This window comes from Ictidomys tridecemlineatus, unplaced genomic scaffold (genome assembly GCF_052094955.1).
Source record: "Ictidomys tridecemlineatus isolate mIctTri1 unplaced genomic scaffold, mIctTri1.hap1 Scaffold_600, whole genome shotgun sequence".
Taxonomy (NCBI): Eukaryota; Metazoa; Chordata; class Mammalia; order Rodentia; family Sciuridae; genus Ictidomys; species Ictidomys tridecemlineatus.
The window spans coordinates 167,897-191,667 of record NW_027524086.1 but is presented as its reverse complement, the minus strand read 5'-3'; the positions used below and the strand labels follow the sequence as shown (position 1 = coordinate 191,667).

At 47.4% G+C, this 23,771-nt stretch overlaps 2 pseudogenes; one reads left to right on the top strand and one right to left on the bottom strand.

Annotated features, from left to right (window-relative positions):
- Nucleotides 1-9,286: 9,286 nt before the first annotated feature.
- On the bottom strand, nt 9,287-11,460 carry LOC144374170 (chemokine-like protein TAFA-3; annotated as a pseudogene).
- Nucleotides 11,461-17,415: 5,955 nt separating this feature from the next.
- On the top strand, nt 17,416-23,180 carry LOC144374169 (protein phosphatase 1J-like; annotated as a pseudogene).
- The last annotated feature ends 591 nt before the right edge of the window (nt 23,181-23,771 follow it).

Here is a 23,771-nt window from a genome sequence, read left to right as displayed (position 1 = left end):
GAAGCCAAAAAGGGAAAGTATTATCTGAAGAGAATGGCATAGTTTGATCCAAAATCCTAAAGGTTTGTTCTGTGATTCATCTTTAGCATCTGCTGAAGTTTCCATACACTTATTCATAGTCCTACACAGTACCAGACACCTGAAGCGCCATTGAACCTGAAAGCTTGGTTCAAGGAGCAGATAAGTTTGCACATTCTGGGTCCTACTCAAAACGTCCAGACATTTGAATTATTTGATATATTAAAGCTGCATGACCAAAGTAATTGAATGTTACTTTCCAAATCTAAAGAGGCTCACCAAACACTGCACCCCTTTCTTACTGTAGAGAAGTGAGAGGTAACAATTTGTCTTTCACCTTAGATGTGATACTTTAATGTACCTCAAATCTCTGGGCCTCAATAAATTTTACCCAAATTTCTATGGTACTTATTTCCAACCATCTGGATGCATGTGTCTTACCAAAGCCTCTGAAGTACTTGCTACTTGCTACCTACCTGGTCCATTCAGCATCATCTCATTCCTGTAGTAGATAAAGCCCTGAGGAAGGAAGATGAGGGCATATTGCTGGCCTTACCAGTTGGCGTAAGCTGAGTCTGGTGATCTTTCCTAACAGGCATAAAGAATAAGCATTTTGCCAGGTCAACACCTGAAAACCAGATGCCATTAGAGGTCTTAGATCCACAGGCTGGAAACCCAAGAGCACAGCCAGCAGCTGCTCAGTTTCTGTGAGGGCCTCAGTGTGGCAGGGCATATGGGTGTGTGCAGAAGAGGCAAAACCCACTCCTATGAGAAAGGCATTAACAACCAAATCTCCTTTTAGAGGTCCCACCTCCCATCACTTCAAATTACAATATGAGCTTTGAAGGGAATAAACCATAATCAAGCAATAGCAATGATTTTTGGAGACACTGGGGGAATAAGGTTTGAATAGAGAAATTGGAGGATCAGAGAAAGCCTTTCAAACTTTTTGAGCTCAGGCAGGCCAGCTACTAGAGCAGGATCCTAGAGAAGTCAATGGAAGTCCATTGTCTCTGCCTCTGAAATATGGACTGGGATTTCTGTGGGTCAAAAGGGCTGGAAGTTGCTACTACTTCTGGTAGTGGCATGGGGCAGAATAAGTACAACCTGGAACATGCTGGAAGTAATTGCTGCTTCTGCTAAATTTCTCTGCCTTCCACATAATTTAAAAATATATCTTTTTAGCCAACCCTAACCATGACAAGAAGATGATTCTGAAAAATATAGTTCTAGCTTACCCAAATTGACCCTATACAAAACCACCATACACCATTTATTAGCTGCTTGATATTGAGCAAATTATTTAATATCTATGAATCTTTCTCTTTCTATCACAGTTTGGCATTGTCTTGAGGGTCATTGTCCTGGGTTTCTGGATGATGTCCTATTGCAGAGGATCTCTTACTTATAGGTATAAGTAAGAGATTCTCTGCAACTGATGTGGGCAATACTCCTCCCACTGGCCACTTAAGACCATTTGGCCATGTAGCTTCTGTAAATCTTTCCCTAGTTAGGGTCACCTCTCTTTTCCAGGCCCTCTGGGGTAGTCTACATCTGGCCCATGGAAAATGCAAACATCTGCTGTACTAAGCTCTCAGGGGTGCGCTCACCCTGAAGGTAGTGATCTGGACTCACTATCAGAGCAGAAATCCTGCCACAGCCACTTGCCTTTAGATTATCTTTAGGCCTGAGTCCCTTTACCCCCAAACATATATCAATGATTCCAGTCGAAACTCTTTTCCCTCTGGAATACCCACCTTAAGTGTTATAGCAAGAAAGAATCAACACCCTTGGTTGGAGGGGGAAGAAAGTGACATCTCTCTACAGACAGTTCTTCAAGTGCACCTTTTAGCCTCAACCGTTAGCCTTCTGTCATTACATGAGGAGGCAGGTAATGAGCTGTTGACCACCCACTTTACAAGTCTGAACAAATAGTCTTGCATCTTGATTTAGAATGTAGGGTTGCTTGAGAATAATTCATACCCCATTTTCTTTTTCCAATCTTTAATCCCTCTCTCAAAATTTTAAGATGGGAGGAGTTCCATTTGTCAACAAAAATAACAACTCTGCTCTAAGGAATAAAAAAATGATTTATTCAGAGCCAAATATGAGTAACCATGGGCTGGGAACAGATTCAAGTTCTCTGGAATGACATGGTTCTCCTGTGGAAGAAGTTAAATGGGCTTTTACAGTCACAGAAGAAAGTAGATGGGGACTACAAACAGATGGATAAATCTCTTCTAGAAGATTCAGGTGTTGTCTTTCATAAACTGAGGAAATCTTTTACAAGATTCAGATGTTATAACATTTTTATCAAGCTTATTATTCATTCCAAAAGTTTTATTTCATAGTCACAAGAATGCTAGGTCAGATACACAGGTCAATAATAAAAAGCTATTAAAGAGATTAAAGATAGCCCAAGATAACTTGGCTCTTTATCTGCAACATTCTCTCCACTCAAGATATGTTAGATGTCCAAGATCAAACAGTCTTCAGGCTCTTTGGAGATCTTTAGTTCACATGTTTAATATATGGTTACCTCGCATGGTACTTGAGACATGGTAGACATTCATTAATAGCAGTGATGATGGTACATTGCCAATCACCCAGCATGTAGGTCAATCCAACTTTTGAAAATACATAATCGTTTTCAAAAGTTGAACTCCCCTTCCAGAGTTAGTACCCTCATTAATGGTTTAAAAAGCAGTCAACTGGGCTTTCTTTTACCTATTCTACAAGGCTATTCCAAATACATGAATAGCCATCTGGGTCCAATAGCTGCTGTGCCCATGTTCACTGCAGAACCACACTTAGTGACAAACCACAAGCTTAAGGATATCGGGATCCAGTTTAGCTACTTGCCCTGGGGGGAAGAGAGAAATGAGTCCTCTCTACCCTGTAATGGAGTCCCATCTTAGCCCCAGCAGGTTGAGCAGGAATGTACAGTTATGTGCTGGACTGTGTGCAGCCTGTGTGCCCTGGTCTAGCCATCTGTCTTGATTAATCATCTCTGTGCTGAAATAGTTTGATGATACAAGTATCATCCTTGATTGTAGATATGGAAATACGAAAATCCACAAATACCCCAAACACCAGCAGCATACAGGCATGTACAATTATATCATTACCCCCAAGGTACATATGCAGTTTACTCCTTTTTTAAAGTATTTTTCTAGTTGTAGATGGACACAATATTTTATTTATTTATTTTTATGTGGTGCTGAGGATCAAACCCAGTGCCTCACACTTAAGAGGCAGGCTCTCTACCACTGAGCTACAGTCCCAGCCTCTGCAGTTATATTCTTTAAGTTTAAAAGTAGAAACAACATGAACTTGGAAAGCATGAACTGAACTGATATATGGAGAGACAAAACCTTAGGGAAGGCTCTATCTGCTCCAAGTCTTCTCTATGGCATCTCTCTTAGTCTTTCTTTCTTTCTTTTTAAAAATTCATTTATTTGTATGTTGTGCTGAGAATCAACCCAGTGCTTCACACATGCTAGGAAAGCGCTCTACCACTGGACCACAGCCTCAGCCCCTCTCTCTTAGTCTGATGTCTTCAATTCTTTTCAGGTATCACAATTGACAATGGAATGGAATAAAGGGGACACAGGTACACTCAGTGTCAAACAAACAGGTCCCTCAGATCAGGAAAACAATGCAGTCTCATTTTCCAAATTGTGAAATGTGCATATTGAGAAAGCTTAAAAAAAAAAAACACTTTAGCAGGGATTGGCAAAATTGTTCTATAAAGGCTCAGATAATTATTTAGGTTTTGCGGGGAGGGGGGACATATGGTCTCTCTTAAAAAATTCAACTCTGGGTCTAGGGATGTGGCTCAAGCCGTAGTGCGCTCGCCTGGCATGCGTGCAGCCCAGGTTCGATCCTCAGCACCACGTACAAACAAAGATGTTGTGTCCCTCGAAAAACTAAAAAAATAAATATTTAAAAAATCTCTCTCTCTCTCTCTCTCTCTCTCTCTCTCTCTCTCTCTCTCTCTCTCTCTGTCTGTCTCTCCCTCCCTCCCTCTCCTCTCTCTTTAAAAAAAATCAACTCTGTTATAGCACAAAAGTGGCCAATAATAAGTAGGCAATAATAAGCAAATAAACATGGTTCTGTTGCAATAAAACTTTATTAACAAGAAAAGGTGACCAAGGAGTTTCATTTACAGACTCCTGTAGCAGACTGTAAGAACCTAAAAGCAATCAAGGCTGGCTTCACAGCTTTCAGGGGTTGACAGGGGCTCCATTCCGTTTCCTCCAGAAAAGGCAAAAATCAATTCTCTTTGTAATGGCATTAGTTTTGTTTTATTGTGTCCTGTGCTCTGGTGTTTGGAAGTTGTGGTAAAGTGATACAGTACTGGGCTTAAACCCAGGGGCACTTGACCCCTTTTATATCCACACCCCTTTTTACTTTTTATTTTGAGACAGAGTCTTGCTAAATTGCCTGGGCTGACCTCAAATTTGTAATCCTCCCGATTCAGCTTCCCCAGTCACTGGGATTACATGTGTGCCCACTGCACCTGGATGCTTCTTCCCTCTTTCTGTGTGTATATCTCTAAATGTTTCCATTTTACTTCTGTCCTCTTGCACTCAAGCCATAAAAGTGTCCAGACTCTTTCACGTTAATAATTCTCCTCCTCCTTCTTTCTCTTCTTCTTCACCCCTACCTCCTCCTCCTCTTTTTCTTCCTTTGTTCTGGAGATTGAACCCAGGGGTGCTTAACCACTGAGAGACATCCCCAGGCTATTTATATTTTATTCAAAGACAGGGTCTCAGGAAGTTGCTTAGGGTCTTGCTAAATGTTGAGGCTGGCTTTGAACTTAGATCTTCCTGCCTCAGTTTTCTGAGCTACTGGGATTACAGGTGTGCACCACAGCACCTAGCTTCACATTCATTCTTGCTAACTACTTTCCAGGTCCCTCATCAGTTCTGGGGTAAAAAGTGATGAGCAGTAATGAAAAGATCACTTGTCTGCGTGGGTCACTGGGCAGAACAAGCCAGCAGTCTGCTGCGTAACTTTGGGAAAATTATCTAAGCTCTCCAAGCCACCCTTTCCTTATCAAATAAATGAGCGAGTTAACTAACTGGCCCCTGAAATCCCTTCCAGCTGTGAGCTTGTGATTTTAGGAAGCTACAGCATAAACTCTGTGCAACTGTCTGGGGCCTTTAATTAAGATGTCACTCACAGACCTTAAGGAAACTGCCAGGAGACAACAGAAATCCACTACATGATCTGTAACTAGCAACCTTCCTAAGGCCTTCACAGCTGAGGGGCAGAGGGTGTCTGTGAACTCAGAGGATGTGAGACTAAGCACACTAAAGGGAGATGAGGAAGACAATCCATGGAAACCAATTTACATTCTAGGCTCTCATTATACAGCTACAAAATGCACACAAATATTGACTTAGTTGGAAACAAGATCCCAGGGAGCTACTATTGGAAAGTGGGACAACTTCTCCATCAGATCCTCTCATGTGGGGCTTTTCTGGCCATGCAAAGGATACCCTTCAAAGCCCTTCAGATAAATATATGAATAGGTTTGGAGGAAATGTGGCTTTGAGGAGCTAATAAAATAAACTACCAGATCGCAGCATGTGTCAAAGGAAAGCAGTCTCCTCTGAGCAGGGATGAGGGAGGCCAGGGAAGGTAGGAGAATGAGGTTGGCTGGTGCAGAGGTGGGCACTGGTTGGCTTATGATGAGCAGGGGCCTGGAGCTCTGTCCCTACCTCCTAGACACAGTCTTGAGGGTGAGGAGGGAATGGAGGAGCCCACATCCTGGCCTCCAGAAGAGCAGGCTTTTATTGCCTGACTCTGCTAAAGTTATCTCACTTGTAGTCTAAATAATTAACTTACCCACCCCTAAAGGAGCATTCAGAGAAAAACAGAACCCACCCCTGCCCTCAAGTTCAAGTTTCCACAGCACCCAGGGCAGGCCAGGAGGCTGGGAAACCATCCCAAGCTGCAAACGTGGCCTGACTTTAGAGGTTCACTGGGGTTAGTGACCTTTTGAAAAAGGCCAAGAGTTGCTTTTTGTATTTGAGCTAAAGTTGTTTGCAGTTTTGAAGCTTTTTTTTAAAACCAAATGACACAAACAACAAAAACATAGAATGTGCAACATACTGTTCTCAATCTGATGGAGAAGGTATCCCACTTTTGTGGTCTACAAAGCCTAAAATATTTACTCTCCAACTCTTTCCAGGAATAGTATGTCAACCTTTACTCTCTCCTCCAGGTCCTTTCCCAGCCTTGAAGGAGGCAAGAATGGCTCTGATCAGCTCACTGACAACCCCACCTGAGAGCCCACTCTATGCAGAGATTATAGTTGTCAGAGCACTGATATTTACAGTCCAGCAAGAATCTGACACCATTGTTCACCCTGTTAACAAAAAAGAAAGAAAAAAGAAAAAATACATTAGGGTGGGGTGAGGGAGACATCAGTCTTGATTCTACTGTATAAAGAGGTAGGCAGAGAGGGAGGAACTGAAACTAGTCCCAAATCATCTTATTTGCCTTCTTGAGGATCAGAAAGTGGCATCATCCCAGTTGGTTTCTGATGACACCCTACCCCTAAAGCCCTGGTGATCCCCACCATCACAGAGGCTGCATCCAAGCTATCATATGATGCCAGCTGATCCTCAGCCCTAGACAACACCTCCAGCCTACCATCTCAGCAGGTGAATTTGAAGTGACAGGACTTTGGCCAGCCTTACACTCCTCCCAGACTTTCTCCTAGAACCAGAACCTCTGAGAGCGTCATAGGCTAAAGACCACAAAAGAGACGGGTCAGAGCAGGCAATGGGGATGCCAACCGAGCACACCCACTGCAAGTGGGCTGAGTGACGTCTGTGTTATCATGGAGCTTATTTGGAGTTTGGGGGGCTTAGGGCAGAGTAGAGACAAAGTGACTCTACATCCTGGTGTGTGAAGATTCTGGGTTATTGCAGATAGGAGAACTGTAAACTTGGTCAAAGTGTCTAGCAGGTTCCAAGAAAAATGTTGCTACTGTCCAGCCAATGCTTTACAGGGTCAGGTGTAATAAGGAAGGTCCAGGTTGGAATCTCAAGGTCCATACTAGTGAAAGGCTGCAGTCTTAGAGATTTGAGAGACCAGGCTGTGAGCTCATGGGATAATTATCTCAACCTCTGCACTCTGGGGCTCAGTTTCTCTTCTCTCTCTCTCTCTCTCTCTCTCTCTCTCTCTCTCTCTCTCTCTCTCTCTCTCTCTCTCTCTCGGTAATGCTGGGGATCAAACCCAGACCTCTCATATATGCTAGGCAAGTACTCTACTATTGAGTTACACCCACAGCTCTTTTTATTTTGAGGCAAGGACTTGCTAAATTTTCCAGGCTGTCCTCAAACTTGTGATCCTCCTTCCTCAGTCCCAGAGTTGCTGGGATTAGGTGTGCTCCACCACATTCAGCTTTCTTATCTGTTACAATAAACAAATGAACAGAAACCTGAGGTGCTTGGATGAGGCTGATTCTAAGGACCTGTGCATTCCGTACCCAACAACACAGCTCAAACATGCTGTGACTCCACAGATGCTTCATTGCTTTCCTTCCCCAAGTCAATCCAATCCCATCCAAATGAGAGATTACTGGCCTGGCATAAGGAAGAAAGCTTTCCTTCAACTTGTTAGCAGTTTACCATGGAATCAGAGTGGATGGAAAGGTGCTGATTGTGAATTCTCATCTTTGTGCCTTGTGACCAGTGAGTAGCCAAAGAACTTCGAAAATTTCATCCCCAAACTCCTATCATGCCCTCAGCAGGTGGTTCAGAAGTCATGGTTCCATAGACTCTCAATGACCTAAATTATCTGTCTTCAATTCCCCAGCCCAACTGGATATTCCTTAAGGGCAGGAATTGTGTCTTGAACTTCTTTGTCTCTAGCAGAGCACAGTCTTCAAGATATGTGGTTGGAGATTCATCCATATCTGCTTAGAGACTTGATTAAAATCAAGAGAGTTAATGGTGAATTTGACATGAAGCATGAGTCCAGGTAAGTGAATCTCTAAATTTGCTGGGTGATGACTGGATGCCATTCTTCAGTCCAAGGCTCAATCAAGCTTCTCCTGTCCAGGCTGTGATCCCTAAGAGCTATCGTGTTACCTAAACAGCAAACAATAGAAGACAAGGTGGATCCATTCCATTGTTCCAGAGACTCTCCAGGATACGCAGGTCACATTGCTGCTGGTCCCTTGCTCTTGAAGCAGTCCAGGCTGCAAAAGTGGCCCAGCTGGACCATGCAAACATAAATCAGGCACGCTTTACCCACTATTTGCTTCCAGGTCACTGTACAAATTGCAAGCACAGTGTAGGCTTTATGGGCTGCAAACCTAAACATATAATGTGGTGACAAATGTCACAAGCTCTGTGGTGGGTCTCAGTCTCATCTAGGCTTAGGTATAATCAGAATGGCTGTCTCCTTTCTCTGCCTACAGATAAGATGCTCTATATCTAGTCAAACTCCCTGCTCCATTTGTTCTGTGCTCTGGGAAAATTGTTGCTTTCTTCAAAACTGTTGAGGCTGCCTTTCTTTCTCTTCTTGTTTGTTTGCCTGTTTGATATGTGTGGTGATGGGCACGGAATGTAGAAGGCAGTGCCTTGACTTGCCCCACATTGTCACTCATCTGTACAAATGGTGATGACAAAGAGATGCAACTAATTAACCATGACACACATGGAATTGCTAACAACTTTAATAAAATTTTAATTACCCCTTGTTTCATGGGATAGGCAACAAACCATGAAAATAATAATCCTCTTGGTTGCTGTCACAGCAGACAGAGCAATTTGACTAGAGGAAGGGAGCTATGAACTGTTTGGAGTTTAGAATTGTGGGAATGGGGGGACAGTCCATGGAGAAGTGTTGGGCAGAGTGACTATTATACCTGGAATTCAGGTAGGAGGAGAGACTCCTCCCTGAATTATCTAGATAGCTTCCCCAATTCCCCACTTTGTTTGTATAGACTTGATGTTTTCCAGAAGCAAACTCACTATAGGCAAAGAAGAGAAAACAAGGCATATGGACCATCAAAAAATCTGCCAGAAAGACACTCCTGGATTGTTTATCCAGAGCCCTAACACCAGTCCTCAGAGTCTGACTGTACATGGAAGGACCACCTGGGGATGCAGTGAGTATCTCACTGCTCACAGATACCAACTTGGGTCATGCCATCCTGGATCCCCAGGGCTCCTGTGCCCCCTTGGCTGCCCCAGGTGAAAGAGGAAGAAGAGGAGTAGAATGAGGTGTCCACCTGGATACCTTAGTGGGTATTGACTTTGTGTCCACTGCTGCAGCTCCATCCCGACAGGTCTGGGAGCACCTTACACTCCTCCCCTGGCAGGCAGGGCTCCATCTGACACCACCACCTCTGCAGGATGAAAGAGGCTATTGGGGCAGGAGGCAGGAGTGCAGCTCTAAGTTTTCTGCAAGCACAGCCATCAGTCAAGGGGGGGGGTTTGTGAATGAGGTACACATTTCCACACACCCCTGGCATGGAGTCCCATGTTTCCCTTGTCCTCTGCCTACTCTGGGATGCCCAGAGAGGAAGAAATGTTGAGGCTTGGGGACATAGCCCTACCAACTTTAATCCTACAGGTCCCAGCATCTCACCAAAGATATTGAGGGGGAAAGGAGGCAGGTGAAGTTGTCTCTGAGGCAATCATGTCATTGGCACAGAGCTTGGTGTGTGTGAGCTACTATGCACCATGTGCAGAGGTCCACAGACCAGGAGGGCACAAGCTGGCATGCATGTGATCACACTGGGCATGGTTGCTCAGATGCCACTTAAGCTTGAGAGCAGAAGCCAGAGTGGGTAGGTAGGAAAGGGTGATGTGAAGGAATACAAGTGTTAATGTAAAGGCAGGGTTGAGAGTAGAGCATGTGGAAGAGGCTGGGGAGAGAGCAGTAGGTGAAGAGCCCACGTCTGAAAGGCTGTGTGTGGCAGAAAGCCTAAAGTATGAGGGAACTAGTCTGTTGGTGTGGGCTGGGCAGTGAGGGACAGCACACAACAAGAGCTTTCCTTGTCTATAACACAGAGATAGTCATATCTACCCTCCTATCTCCCAGAGGGTGCCCCATCATTTGAGACTCTGATCATGAAAGCCCTGAGATGGGTATAAAATTGGATCCCCAGAAGATGAAATGGCCCAACAAGACCTCCTTATCTCTCTGCTCAGAGTCTCACTGACCAGGGCCTAGCTTCTCACTCACCATCCACACAGGAGGGCTTTGCCCGCACAGTGCCAGCCACCTGGCTGGAAAAGCAGGAGTATTTTACAGTCTGGGAGTGCTCCTCCATGTGGTATCTGTTGCAGCAGTGGTGAGAAGCGATCACCTCATACGTGCCCTGCTTTACAAAGACTGATGGGGCCAGCCACATCAGATCAGGTCCCCAGCCCAGGCCTCCAGCCCTGCTCCCCTCCCACCCACCTGCTGGTCCCTGAGCCGCTTCTACCTGCTAGGGAGAAGGCCTTTCCTTCCTTCCTTTCTTGTTTGTGTGTTTTGGGTGGGAACTACTAGGGATTGAACCCAGGAGCCCTCTACCACTGAGCCGCACCCCCAGCCTTTTATATTTTATTGGGAGATGGGGTCTCGCTCAGTTGCTGAGGCTGGCTTCAACTTGCCTCAGCCTCGGAAATCACTGAGATTACAGGTGTGCACCACTACACCTTGCTTGGGGAAGGTTATTTAAGAGATTTCCAGGGCTTTGGTTTTACGTCACTGATGGACCACTTGCTCAGCAGCATCAAGTCCTCGGTTCGATCCCCAGCATCACACACAGAAAAAATCCAATGGCAGGGGAGAAAGAAGCAGATGAAATCTTCCTGTTCCTCCCCAGTGAAGCCGCACTCATCACCCTTTGGCAGACCCTGGGTCTGAGCAGAAGAAAGCTGAAGCAGGCACCAGGTCCCGCCCCCACTTCCCTGCTTTCTCAGGGTGAGGGCAAGGGCCCCAGGGCTTACAGTGTGTGGGGAGGATCATCCACTTATATAGGCTTCAGCCATTCCAGAAGGAAAACCCCAGAATTAGGCCAGGAGGCTAGACTTAAGCCCCCACCAGAGGGCCTCTCTCTCTGCAGAAAACCTTCTGGCCTGGAAGGGACAGAGAACAGTGGGTCTTCCCAGGCATCATCCTGGTGGGGATTAGCAGAAGAGAGCAGTTGCCTGGGTGATGAACAAAGGAAGAGTCAGAACCCTGAAATCTATGGATTGTACTTTGCCTCTGAGATCTGCTCGCTGTGTGGAACAGGGTGGGGTGTTATCCAGTTTTCCAGTTGTGCTGGAAAACCTCCTTCCCAGTCCCTGCTGCCTCCCCTTAACCTGTGGCAGTTGGAGGCTGTGAGGAAGCAAAGGCCAGGAGAGTTCACAGCCACATCAAGCACAGTGCCAGCAGCCAGTGGCCTGAGTTCCAGTTCTGCATGGCCCTTTCACTCATCCTGTGGAGAGAAGGGCACACCTTGCATAGCTCCAGACAGGAGGGGCTCTCCTAGTGCCCAGCCCTAGTTGCTTCTCTGTGCTATGCCCTCTGGGAGGCAAGGGTGGGTAAGATGCCCATCTTGTCCCCAAGCAGCTCAAAGCCTGGCAGAAAGTCACTGTAGGGAGCGATGGATGCCACAGAGAACAGGGGAGCAGAAAGGGAGGACCTGAGGAGGAAGTGACATTTAAAAGGGGTCTTAGAGCTGGGCACAGTGGCACACTTGTAATCCCAGCTGCTTGCGAGTCTGAGGCAAGAGCATCCAGAGTTCAGAGCCAGCCTCAGCAAAAAGCGAGGTGCTAAGCAACTCAGTGAGACTCTGTCTCTAAATAAAGTACTAAATAGGGCTGGGGTTGTGGCTCAGTGGTTGAGTGCCCCTGAGTTCAATCCCTGGTATCCCCCCAAAATTAAAAAAATGGGCTGTGGTGTGGGAGGAACAATCATGCTAACTCCCATTTTTTTCAGTTCTTAACCCAGACATGCTCTTGAATCCTTCATGACTATTCCAAAAACTAGGATAGTTATTACCTATTTTATAGATGAGCAAATGGAAACTCAAAAAGTCTGGACACAACCCAAACAGCCACCAATGAAGGACTGGCTAAATGCTTTGAAGAGAATCTGGGCAGTCTCTTCCAAACAGCTGTGGAAACACAATGGAAAAATGCTTTATTTAATGATGCATGCAGTGATCTCCAATGATAATCCACTGTTAAGAGGGAGCAGCAAAATGTGGGATGATGTGTATAAAACGTGTAAAAGAGAGAGATTATTTATACTGCTTGAATAGGCATAAACTAGCTCTGGAGCCACATGTGGTGGTCTGTACCTGTAAATCTCAGCAACTCTGGAGGCTGAGGCAGGATTGCAAGTTGGAGGTCAGCCAGGGCAACTTAGTGAGAGCTTGTCTCAAAATACAATAAAAAGGGCATGCACTTCGGAGGTCAGATAAGTCTGGCTGAAGATTCCTTAAATGGTGTGTCCTGCAGTGTCCTGTTAGCAGGTTCTATACCAGGCTCCGATGTCATTGGTGTAGGATCCATATTTTAATACTGTTCCTAAAATTTCATTTAATACCAAGATGTCTTTGACTTGATTTTATTCTTTGTAATTCTAGAAATGAGATTGTAGTTTAGCCATTACTGATATTTTTGAAAAAGGGATATGATTTTTTGCACAGTGCTTCAAAAGAGAAACAAGCTTCGGTTCTCAATGCTGACCTTTCTTTTTCAGGTACAAGTTTTCTAGCTCAGACAACTGAGAAGAACTATAGACCATTCTTGAGGCCTTGGTTACACGTTGATTTTCTATATTGCAGGCAGATTGGGCTGTGATGGGTGGTGTGCAGGCAGATACAGGATCTGACAACCTGGGAGGTTCTGTACTAAAATGTTACTTTGTATCAGTTTTATTACAACAAAATAAAGGACAATTTCAGAAAAAAATACTTAAAAATAAAAAGGGCCAAGGAAATAGCTGGCAATAGAGTAGCCCTGAGTTCAATCACTAATACCGCAAGCGTGTGTGCACACACATACACAAAACACCAAACCAAACCAAACCTCACCAAACAAAAATGTCAAAAAATTAGCTATGGAAAAAAACAGGAATAACATTGTTTGCCATTAAGAAGGAAAAGTGGTTGGCTGAGAAAGAAGATGACTTATTTTTCTACCAATTTCTTTTTTACTCCCTATTTATTTTTTTCTTTTTTGTACCAGGGATTGGACCCAGGGATACTTAACCATTGAGCCACATCCCCTGCCCCACCCTTTTTATATTTATTTATTTATTGTTTGTTTGTTTGATTTGAGAAAGGGTCTTGCTAAATTACTTAAGGCCTCCTTATGTTGCTGAGGATGACCTTGAACTTACATCTTCCTGCCTCAGGGAGTTGCTGGGTTAACAGGTGTGCACCACCATACCCGGCTCTTTTTCATTTTTTGAGTTTCAAACCTGGGGAATGTAGTGGCCATTTAATTTAAACAATATTTAAATTTAAAAATGAAAATGAAAAATGGGGGTGGCAGGGGCCAGAACCCAGCAATCTTCCCTATGCCCACCTACCACCTTGCTTCTGAGCCAAACTCTCTTCCCCTTTCCTTATCTTCCTCCATTCTTGGTGGTTCAAACTCCCAAATCTGTTCCAGAGAGTCACTAGAAATGGAGGGAATTCCATCTGGGAAGTAGAGGTACACAAAGGCTGGGAGCTGCCCAGCCACAGATGGGGACAAAATCAGTCTCAGGAGGCATCAGGGTCTCAAGCTCAGGGATAGACCTGGGTCACTACCTCTGTTGCTCACCTAACCCCTTGGGTCACTGCTGACCTCCCTCAAGTGCCAGCACAATTCTGAGAGTATTAGGGATCAACCAAATGCCAGGAACCTGCTGTCATCTTAGAATAAAATGCCCAATATCTGCCCACCCCTCACACTTCAAATCTTCAACTGTTTCTTCACTCACCTTTTGTTAGGATCTTTTAGATTAAGTCTGCTCATCTGCTGGTCTCAGACTCACTCCACCTGGACAAGTAGGAAAGATTTCAGTGAGTTGTGAGGTCCTGAGGGAGCCCGGGCCCTGGTCTGGTTGGGTAAAGGAAAGCTTGGGAGAAGGCAAGGGGGTGGGTTGGTCGGAGTCCAGTTATGAAGCTGTTCTAGGCAGGGGCAGAGTCTCTTCTTCTGGATTGGGAATGGCCCTTACAGAGTCAGGATGAGCCTGGGACCAGTGGCCAGGGAGCTTCAATGTCACCAGAGTGAAGCAGTGGTGGGAGGGGTCTAAAAATCAGCATTGTCATCTCTCTGATCTTGGGACAGAGCTGAGGATCAGGGGAGGGTTCTAATCAGAATCTGCCAGATAGAGTCCTGCTGGGATAGACCTCTGGGGAGGATTCCCAAGCCCTGAATCCTCTTTGCCTCTACCTCCAATGTCCCATGGCACTTGCTTCCTGGACTTACATACAGCTGGCTCAGTTCTGCCACTGTCACCCTCTTTCACCCCACAGAGCCAGAATGGGGGTTCAGCAGGTCTCTGAACTGCAGGCCACAGCTCCCCAACACCTTCTCCTAAGTACTCCTCCTTTTTCAGCCTCCTAAGGAGGCAGAAGTGAAACGCAGGATGGTGAGGCCCTGGAAGGAAGAGAACCCTCCCTCCTAGCTCCCAGCAACAAGGGACCTACAAAGGGGAATGAAGGTGTTCAGAGGAAGTGATGGCAATATCCTGGAGACAGTTAAGCTCCCACCTATCTGGATGTATCTCTTTCCTGAACAGATCTCTCCTCTCTCCGCCCCTATCAGGAAACCTCATTTCAACTATTAGAAATGCAGCTTCTCCCAGGTGAGGGGTGCTGGGGATTGAACCCAGGGCCTCAGGAATGCTAGACAAGGGCTCTACTACTGAGCTACATGCTCAACCTGTCTCAGGTGATCTTGTTTCTGAGCTTACAGACCCTTCAATCCCACTCACCTGGTCTCTCTTATGAACCCCAAGATTCAAAAGACCTGGGGGAGGGGAGAGGACTGGGGCTAGAGGAAGCTGCAGAAAGCTTCTGGGAATGTTTCTTCAACTTCTATGCTCTACCTCAGTTTCCCAGCCTGTTTCCCCTCTGCTCCAACCCATGCTATAGTGAGACTGAGTGAGCAGCCTGCACACCAAGAAGGAGTTGAAGACGTGAACGACAAGAACCTCCAACCTTCCCCAACCTACCCTCACCCAACTCCAGTGTCCTTTCAGTCCTCAAAAATTCTGAGCACTCTCACAGGGACCTACCTGCCCCACAGCGGTGACCACTGTTCCACCTGCTGGTCTGAGGTCCGCGCTGCCTCTGAACCTGGGACCAAAACTCAGAGAGCAGACTACTTTTGGGTGCAGCCAGGTTGAATGCCCTCCAGTCCAGGGCTCTGTCTGCGTCCCTCACCAAGTTGCTGTGCCCCCAGGACAGCAGGGCTCTGGCCAAACTCGCATCACCGACGCGGCAGTGATGAGAGCCCTGGGCCCTGCTCTGATCAGTCGGACCCTCTCTGATCCTCCCGTCTGAAGGCTGGGGAGCGTGCTGCGGCCGCTGCAGCCTTGGCGCCGGTGCCACCCCACTCCTCCAACCTGGGCCAGCACAGGACAGCGCGGGGCAATGGGCGGGCTGGTGGTCGAAGCCGGCCCGCAGAGGCACCTGGCGACTCAAGACAGGAGGAGGGAGGGAAGAACTACTGGCCCCTATTGTCAGATAGGTAACCCCGAGGAAGTCCTCCCAAACCTGCAGGCCTCCTGACGCCTAGTTCTGTGGCTCAGGGGAAGGAGGTGATGCTCAGAGGTGAAGGGCAGAGGCGGGGTGGAGGTGGCGGTGGGGCGCTGGAAGTGAGGAGTCATTGCCTGGACCTGAAAGGTGTCTTGAGCTTTGAAGTTTCCAGAACTGCATTGTCCGGTGGGGTAGTCGCTAGCCGCATTTTATTTAAATTTAAATCTAAACTCATTAAAATTTTACTTAGCACTCAAACGCTATTTAAAGTGTCCAGTAGCCACAAGAAACTAGGGACAAGTGTATTGGGCAGAGTAGATATAGAACATTCTCACGGTTGCACAAAGTTGTTCCCTGTCCTCCTCCTACTAGGGCTTGATCAAGGGGCCCTCTACTGGAGTTACATCCCTGGTCCTTTTTATTTTGAAAGGAGGTCTTTTTTTGAAGGGGATATATATGTATGTGTATATATATATATATATATATATATATATATATATATAATTTGTTTTATACTTGACAGTAGGGTGTATAGATGAGGGCTGGCCTCAAACTTGTGATCGTCCTGCCTCAGTCTCTGGAATCAACAGGATTACAAACAATCACCATTAGACCCAGCTACAAAGTTCTTTTCAGTAGTCCTCACCTAGACTGATATCTGGAAGGCAATATTTCTACCCCAGAAATGGTACCCTTAGTGACAGGCAGGAAGGCTATAATAGCCTGGTGAATGGTCACTATGGATAATGGGTGTGAGTCTCAACTTGGGAATCAAATTCTGGGACCCAGTGTCTGCATCAGAAAAAAAATGTAATATAATTTCCACTGTAGATTTATTTATTTAGGTACTGGATATTGGACCTAAGGGTGCTTTACCACTGAGATACATCCCCAGTCCTTTTTATTTTTTTTTTACTTTGATACAGGGCCTCACTAAGTTGCTTAGAGCCTTGTTAAATTGGTGGGGCTGGCCTCCAACTTTCCATTTTCCTTCCAAGCCACTGGGATTACAGGCATGCACCACTATGCCTGGAAATAGTAAAATTCTTTGTAAGGTTATGTTTTGTATGTGAAAAGTACTAGGAAAATAAAGGCAAAGAGATTCTGTGAGTTTTTCTCTTCATATGAAGGACATATCTCTTACTGTAACAGGGCTCTGAGGTTGGGGTAATGTGGAGGGAAAAGGCAAGGAGGAAGAAATGGTAAGCAAACTATCCCTGAAACACCAAATAATAAAAATAATAGGCCCTGACCCCCTGCATGTGGACTGTGAAAAAGGGGCCTGCCTTGAGGCTCTCCAGTCCCCCTTTATGGCTAGACATTATCAGTCTGAACTAAGGAAAACATCCCACAGATTTGCTTCTTCCCAGCCTGCTACCTTTCTCCTCTCACCTTCTGCCACCTTGGGATGGGTAGGGGCGATGACTGCATTACCAGGTCTGAAACAGTCTGAGGATGGAGGAGGTGCGATCGTGTCAGGAATGGGTGGGTGGCTCAGGGAGATGAAAGTCTTAGGGTCTGGGTAGGCTGGGGTGCTGTGCAACAAACCCATCTCCCTCTGAGAAATTGCGGCTGGATGAAGACAGAATGAGGTGGAGAAGAGATCGGGAACCATTGGGGCGGTTCCCGGGGTGGCCTAGAGCTAGGGGAAGTTCTGCCCCTCACAGTCCCAACCAGGCAGGGAGTCAATGGCCTCAAAGGACCAACAGGGGTAAGCACCGCCCACGCTGAGCCCTAGGGTCAGGGTCTGAGAGAGGCAGCGCCACAGCCGAGGGCGGGGCCAAGAAGCAGCAGGCTAAAACTGGTGCGCTCTGCAGTGGCTCACCTGGTGAGCTCTGGGGGTGCTTCACCTCCGCGCACCAAATCCCCAGACCTGCCCAGCATGACCTCTGCGCCACTGGCTGCAGCTACAGAAACGCCCAAGAGCCCTCCAGCGAGGCCAGGAAGCGAGAGCTGGGCGTCAGCGAAGACCTTAGAGGCTCCAGCGAGCTTCTCCAGACCGACCTTTCTGCAGCTGAGTCCTGGGGGCTGCGACGGCGCCGACGACCATGTGGGCTGGGCGGGCTGGGCTGTGCAAAGCCCTCCGGACAGGGGCCGCCGCCTGCCCTGGAGCACTGGCTACACTGAGTGAACGCCCTCCCAGGGCACCCAAACCTGGATGGGACTACCACTTCTCCCCAACTCTGCATCCCCGCTCCAGGGATGCGCCCCCCTTGTGGCGCTTGGAGCCGTGAACCCCCGTTTCCCGGGACCTTTGCTATCCTCTGGGCTTTGGGCACCACCCGCTCCGGGCCCTCTCTTCAATCCTGTGCAGCCTGAATCTCCTTCCTCAAGACCTTGTAACTCGTTGATAACCCTCACTCTCTCCCCTCAAAACCCCGTTTTTTCCCAGAGCTGAGGGGGTGGGGGGGCTCTGCCAAGGATGAGTTGGCCAGGTCCTAATCGCAGCTCTGCAGGTTAAAGGCTAAGGAACTGCGGGGTGAGGGCGGTTGTTCAAAAAGGAGCGGAGTTCCTTCTAACCAGGGGATAGGGGTTGGAAAGACTATCAGCAGCTTCCAGCCCTAAAGCCCCAGTTCCCTGTCCCTCTTACGTTCCCCTCCCCCTCCACACCCAGAAATAGCCCAACACCAGAAGGCCGCCGGCCTCCCAGAGTGGGGGAGGGGGCAGCCTACTGCAGTGGGAGGGTACCCTTTGGATTGTGTTCTCTGGGTAGAATTATTGGTGCAGCAGATAAAGGAAATAGACCCCTTGATCAGGACAGCGGGCGTGCTTCTAGGCTACATGGATTTTTTTAAATGCATCTACCAGAAAAGCTAACCCTGAGGGAGATGGGGACACTGAGATCGCTGAGAAAGGTGGCTGGTGGTCTCATGTTCCCACCACCACCTCTTTTAACTTCCTACAAGGGAGAAGTTTGTGGTTAAGTGGCTCCTTCCCAGTCCAGGTGGTCCTATACTCTTACTCTACTTTCAATTCCTCTTTCAGGATCTGGGCTGAAGCACTTCCTCACTACCAAACAGGCAGAAACTTTTGCTGGGTAGTTTTAGGGTGAGGGTGGGTGTGCCCATGAGTTGTGGAATGCTGGGGACAAAGTACTGGGAGAACTGATTGACATTGGAGGTGGAATGTAGGGTCTTGGCGAGCAGAGAAGTAAAGCTTCTTACCCTCATCTTGCCTCTTCCAGCAGAACCTCTGAGGGAGCCTCTTTTGCCAAGTAAGGGGGGATCTGAGGCAGGCAGGTGCTACTGTCTACCTTTCTATGAAGTAGGGCCTGCCACCAAGACAGTATTCCTCGTCAGCTCTCCCTGCTCCTTTTCTCTCTGGTCTGGATACCAAGTGGCTGTGACCTTTCTCAGCTTGGCCAGCCGACAGGGGAGGATGTGTATATGTCTAAGGTGGGGGTTATTCCAGGACCTGGTCTGGTGTCCAACCTGATGTGGTCACTCTGGCCTGGAAGTGTCATCAACACTGGCAAGAGCCAGCACAATGAGGACCAGGCTTGCTGTGAAGTGGTGTATGTGGAAGGATGGAGGGGTGTTACAGGGGCCCCTAGGGAGCCTAGCCAAAGCCCAGTAAGACCTCACCCCTTCTCTTAGCCTCCAGAGACACAGACACTCATCCTGAGGGATACCAGGCATCTGGTTTTATTTCTGAAACTGGGAAGAACTGCCTCCTAACTCACTATCTTTCTGTGTTTGCCACAGAACCCTTACGTGGCATTGATTCCTGCCATGTCAGATGAATGTTTACTTTTCTACTTCAAATGTAGATGTTCGTGTATTATGGATAATTTAATTAATTAATGATACTGATTTTTGCATCTTTTATCTTCAGAATTTGGCTTTTTTGAGGGTCTCCTTTCTTTTGACACATAGTGTGCCCTGGGTGAATAAGTGAATAAATCTAATTTGCCTGTAATGTCAACCTCTCTAATATTTATTGGATGCCTACAGTCTTGTTCTATACTATACTATACACACACACACACACACACACACACACACTCACACATACACATACATACACACACACACACACACACACACACACACACACACACACACACAGATTTACTCTCCTTCAACTTTTTCCCCACCAGGGACTCAGCTTCTATTATTGGGGCCTGTTGGATGGACAGGCCAGTGGTGGAGCTGCCGAAATGGCCTCACGGCTCCTGCATCGCCACATCCGGGAGCAACTAAAGGACCTAGGAGAAACACTTCAAGACCACTCACCACCTCCCCTCTGCCTCCCATGCACCTCAGGGACCCCAGGTTCCTCTGATTCTACTCACTTGATTGGTCCTCAGTCCTGCTGGTCTTCACAGAAGGAAGTGACCCATGAAAGCCTGGTAGTAGGGGCCATTGAGAATGCCTTCTAGCTCATGGTGAGCGGGTGGCCCAGGACAAAGGCTGGCTAGGCAGACACTCTGGCCAACTCTGTGTGAGAGCCAGGTGGCCTCAGGGACTGACCCTGAGAACCCACAACACTATTGAGAGCCAGAGCAGAGTTTTGTTTTGAGGGGAGGCAGAAGGAGTAGTTACCCCCATGTGTTTCACTATTTTTCCAGTTGTGGTTTGGCTGTGCCAGATGATTTCTGCAGATGGGAGTGGGGAGGGTGACTCGGTGTCTGCAAACTCTTCTTTTACTCTCCTCCCTCTTGACCCTTCCTCACTTGACAGGATGAGCAGATGGCTTGGGAGCAGGAGTGTCATGGCCAACAAGTAGAGGGGGGCTGCTGTGCACTGGTTGTGGTGTACCTGCTAGGCAAGGTGTATGTGGTCAATGCAGGTGACAGCAGGTATGAAGGAGAAGGGCTTTAAAAGTGGCTACAAGGAGCCATACACTCTAGGATGGAGGGATAGAAGAGTGAGGTGGTGGGGTTCAAAGTCAAATATTGGATTTGGCATGGTGGCACATGCCTGTAATCCCAGAAACTCAGAAGGCTGAGGCAGAAGGATCACAAGCTCAAGATCAACCTCAGAACTTTAGTGAGACCCTATAATAAATTGGGTCTCAAAATAAAATCAAAATGGCTGGGGATATAGCTCAGTGGTAAAGCTGCCCTGGGTTCAATCCCCTGTACTGTAAAAAAATAAAATAAAATATTTAAAGAAACCCTAAAGATTGAAGAAGCTTGGAGGACCACAGATATAAAGAAAGGCCTTATATATACAAGGAGAGGAAAGATGGAGTCCTGGGTAAGAAATCCTAAGCAGAAGGCCTGGTCCCTCTGGAATTATCCATGAAGGGGGCTGAGGAGAGCCAGGCCTTTTCTGTCTCTGGGCAGGGCCATCATTGTCCGGAATGGTGAAATCATTCCAATGTTTGGGAGTCTACCCCGGAGACTGAGCGCCAGCATCTTTAGCTGCTTGTAAGTAGAAAACAAACTTCCCACCCACATCGTTTACTGGTTCTTGTGCCTCTCTGCACTCTTGTCCCTGAGAATATCCCCCCAACCCTACCCTCTCTCTGTCTCTGTCTCTGTCTCTGTCTCTCTCTCTCTCTCTCTCTCTCTCACACACACACACACACACACACACCACCACCACCACCACCACCACCACTACCACCAAACACAGAACACTCCCTACTGGAAGCTTCTTGGGAAGGCGGCTGTGTGGGCTCTTGAGTGCAGGGCTGTGCCCAGGGGATAATGCTACAGGAAGGAATCTGAGATGGTTTGCAGCACCCACCGTGGCCCCAGCTGAGGAAGGAAGTAAAATCAGAGGTGGGGGGAGGGAACAGAAAAGGCCCCTGGGCTCTGGAACTGGACTGCCTGGATACTGAATCCTGGTTTGTTGTTCTCTGCTAATTATGTGACCTTTGACAATTCCTTAACCTCTCTGTGCAGTAATAGTTCCTGCCCCATGGGTTGTTTTGAAGAGTAACTGAGTTAATGTGTGTATCAGAATAGTGTGTAGCATGTGGACCTTTACTTAAAGGTCTGCTATAATAAATATCATCACAGGTGGCACACCTGTGATTCCTGCAACTCAGGAGCCCGAGGCAGGAAGAGCATAAGTTCAATGACAGCCTCAAAAAATTAGCAAGACCCTGTCTCAGAATAAAAATTAAAAAGGGCTGGGGATGTAGCTCAGTGGTAAAGCACCCCTCAGTTTAATCCCCATTAGTGCAAAAGAAGAAAAAAAATAACACTATCTATATATTGTACTAGGGTACGCTGTGAGTGTAACACCCTCTGGCCCTTTGCTCTGTCTGGCCATTCTCAACCCCAGGGCTTCCTGAAACCAGAGCTGCTGGGTGGTGAATTCACCCACCTTGAGTTCCCCTGCAGAGCTCAGCCCAAGGAGCTGGGGCAGAGGATGCTCTACCGGGACCAGAACATGACTGGCTGGTAACACTTCCCTCAGAGCTGGGTCGTTCCCATGGCAACCCAACCAGTCCCTCACCAGTAGCAAAGTGGAAGCTGAAGGCTGGGCCAGGCTGGGAGTTGGGGGATGGGGCCGTTCTAAGGGGTATGTGTGTGGGTGTCCAGCTCCTAGAAGAGAGGAGGCTTTGATGCCTAGGTGATGCCTCTACTCCCCCCCTCCCCAGAGCCTACAAAAAGATCCCGTTGGAGGACCTCAGGTTTCCTCTGGTCTGTGGGGAGGGCAAAAAGTTAAAATCCACGGTAGAGGTGGGAGAGGGCAGGAGGACCCACCACAATTTGTCTAGGGAGGTTGAGGTTCTACCTGAGGTTAGGTGTGCGAGGGCTGTGTGGCAGAGGTCTAAATAGCTTTCCCCTTCCATGTTTCCCTCAGGCCTGAGTGATGGCCACTATTGGGGTAACCTGGGGATTGGGAGACCACAACCTTAATGTCTGCAGATCCACCCTGCCCATCAAGCCTTTCCTCTCCTGCTTCCCTGAGGTGAGCTGTATGGGGGCCTCCTTAACTATACCTTCCCTCCTCTGTGGGTCTCAAGCTGGCTTTCATCCAGGGTCCTTTTATCCCCAAGCTTCCTGTCCAGCAAACTCCACACCTCAATCCTCCCTATACTCTTTCCCCACCAGGTTCGAGTATATGACCTGACACAGTATGAGCACTTCCCAGACGATTTGCTAGTCCTGGGAACAGATGACCTATGGGATGTCACCAATGATTGTGAGGTAGCTGCCACTGTGGACAGGGTGCTGTAGGCCTAAGAACCCAATGACCCCATCAGGTAGGGGTTGCATGACATGATGGTAAGGGGATGGCACTGGCAAAGTAAAGGGCAAAGGGAAGCAATGCTTGAGGACCCCATGTGGGCTTCTGTGTCTATATTACCATATACATGAATCTGCACATGTTCTCCTGGCAGGTATACAGCTCTGGCCCAAGCTCTGGTCCTGGGGGCACGGGGCATCCCCCAGGAACATGGCTGGCATCTCCCTAACAACAAGCTGAATTCCAGGGATGACATCTCAGTCTTTGTCATCCCCCTAGGAAGGCCAGGCAGTTACTCCTGAGGGGATCAGCCCATCCCTCCCACCACCACCCAGCCTCTCCATGCTTACCCCTCTCTCAGCCCAGATTCTGCAGTTGTCTTCCTTTAGTTGCAGTTTAACCCAAAAAGGGATATCCAGTAGACCCAGAATTACAGCTTTTGGCAAATAAACCTGGTGCATAAAGGTGAGTGTCTTCATTTGCTTTAATTAGAAACTAAAAGTTAAGGAAAAGTTCTGTGCTGTGGTGGAAAGGACATCAGGACAGCCCCCCCAAAATGAATTTTTTTCCAAGTTCTTCTTTCTGCCCTCTCCTCTCCTCAATCCACTCACTTGCCCTAAGTGTTCTCAGACACTTCTGTATCTTCATCCATCTGCTGATGTTTCTTCCAAATTGGGCTCTCTTCCCAAATCTTTCCTGAGCTTTAGATTCATACATACCAATCATCTCCCAAACATTTCCGTGAAAACCCACTGACACTTCACCTCAACACACCTCAATCCGCTATTTTCCCCACAGCATGTTACTTCTCCTACTTCGTCTTCTCAAAGAGCATCAGCTTGGCTGCTCAAATTAGAAATATTGGAGTTGGTAACCCTTTAATTTCCTCTTCA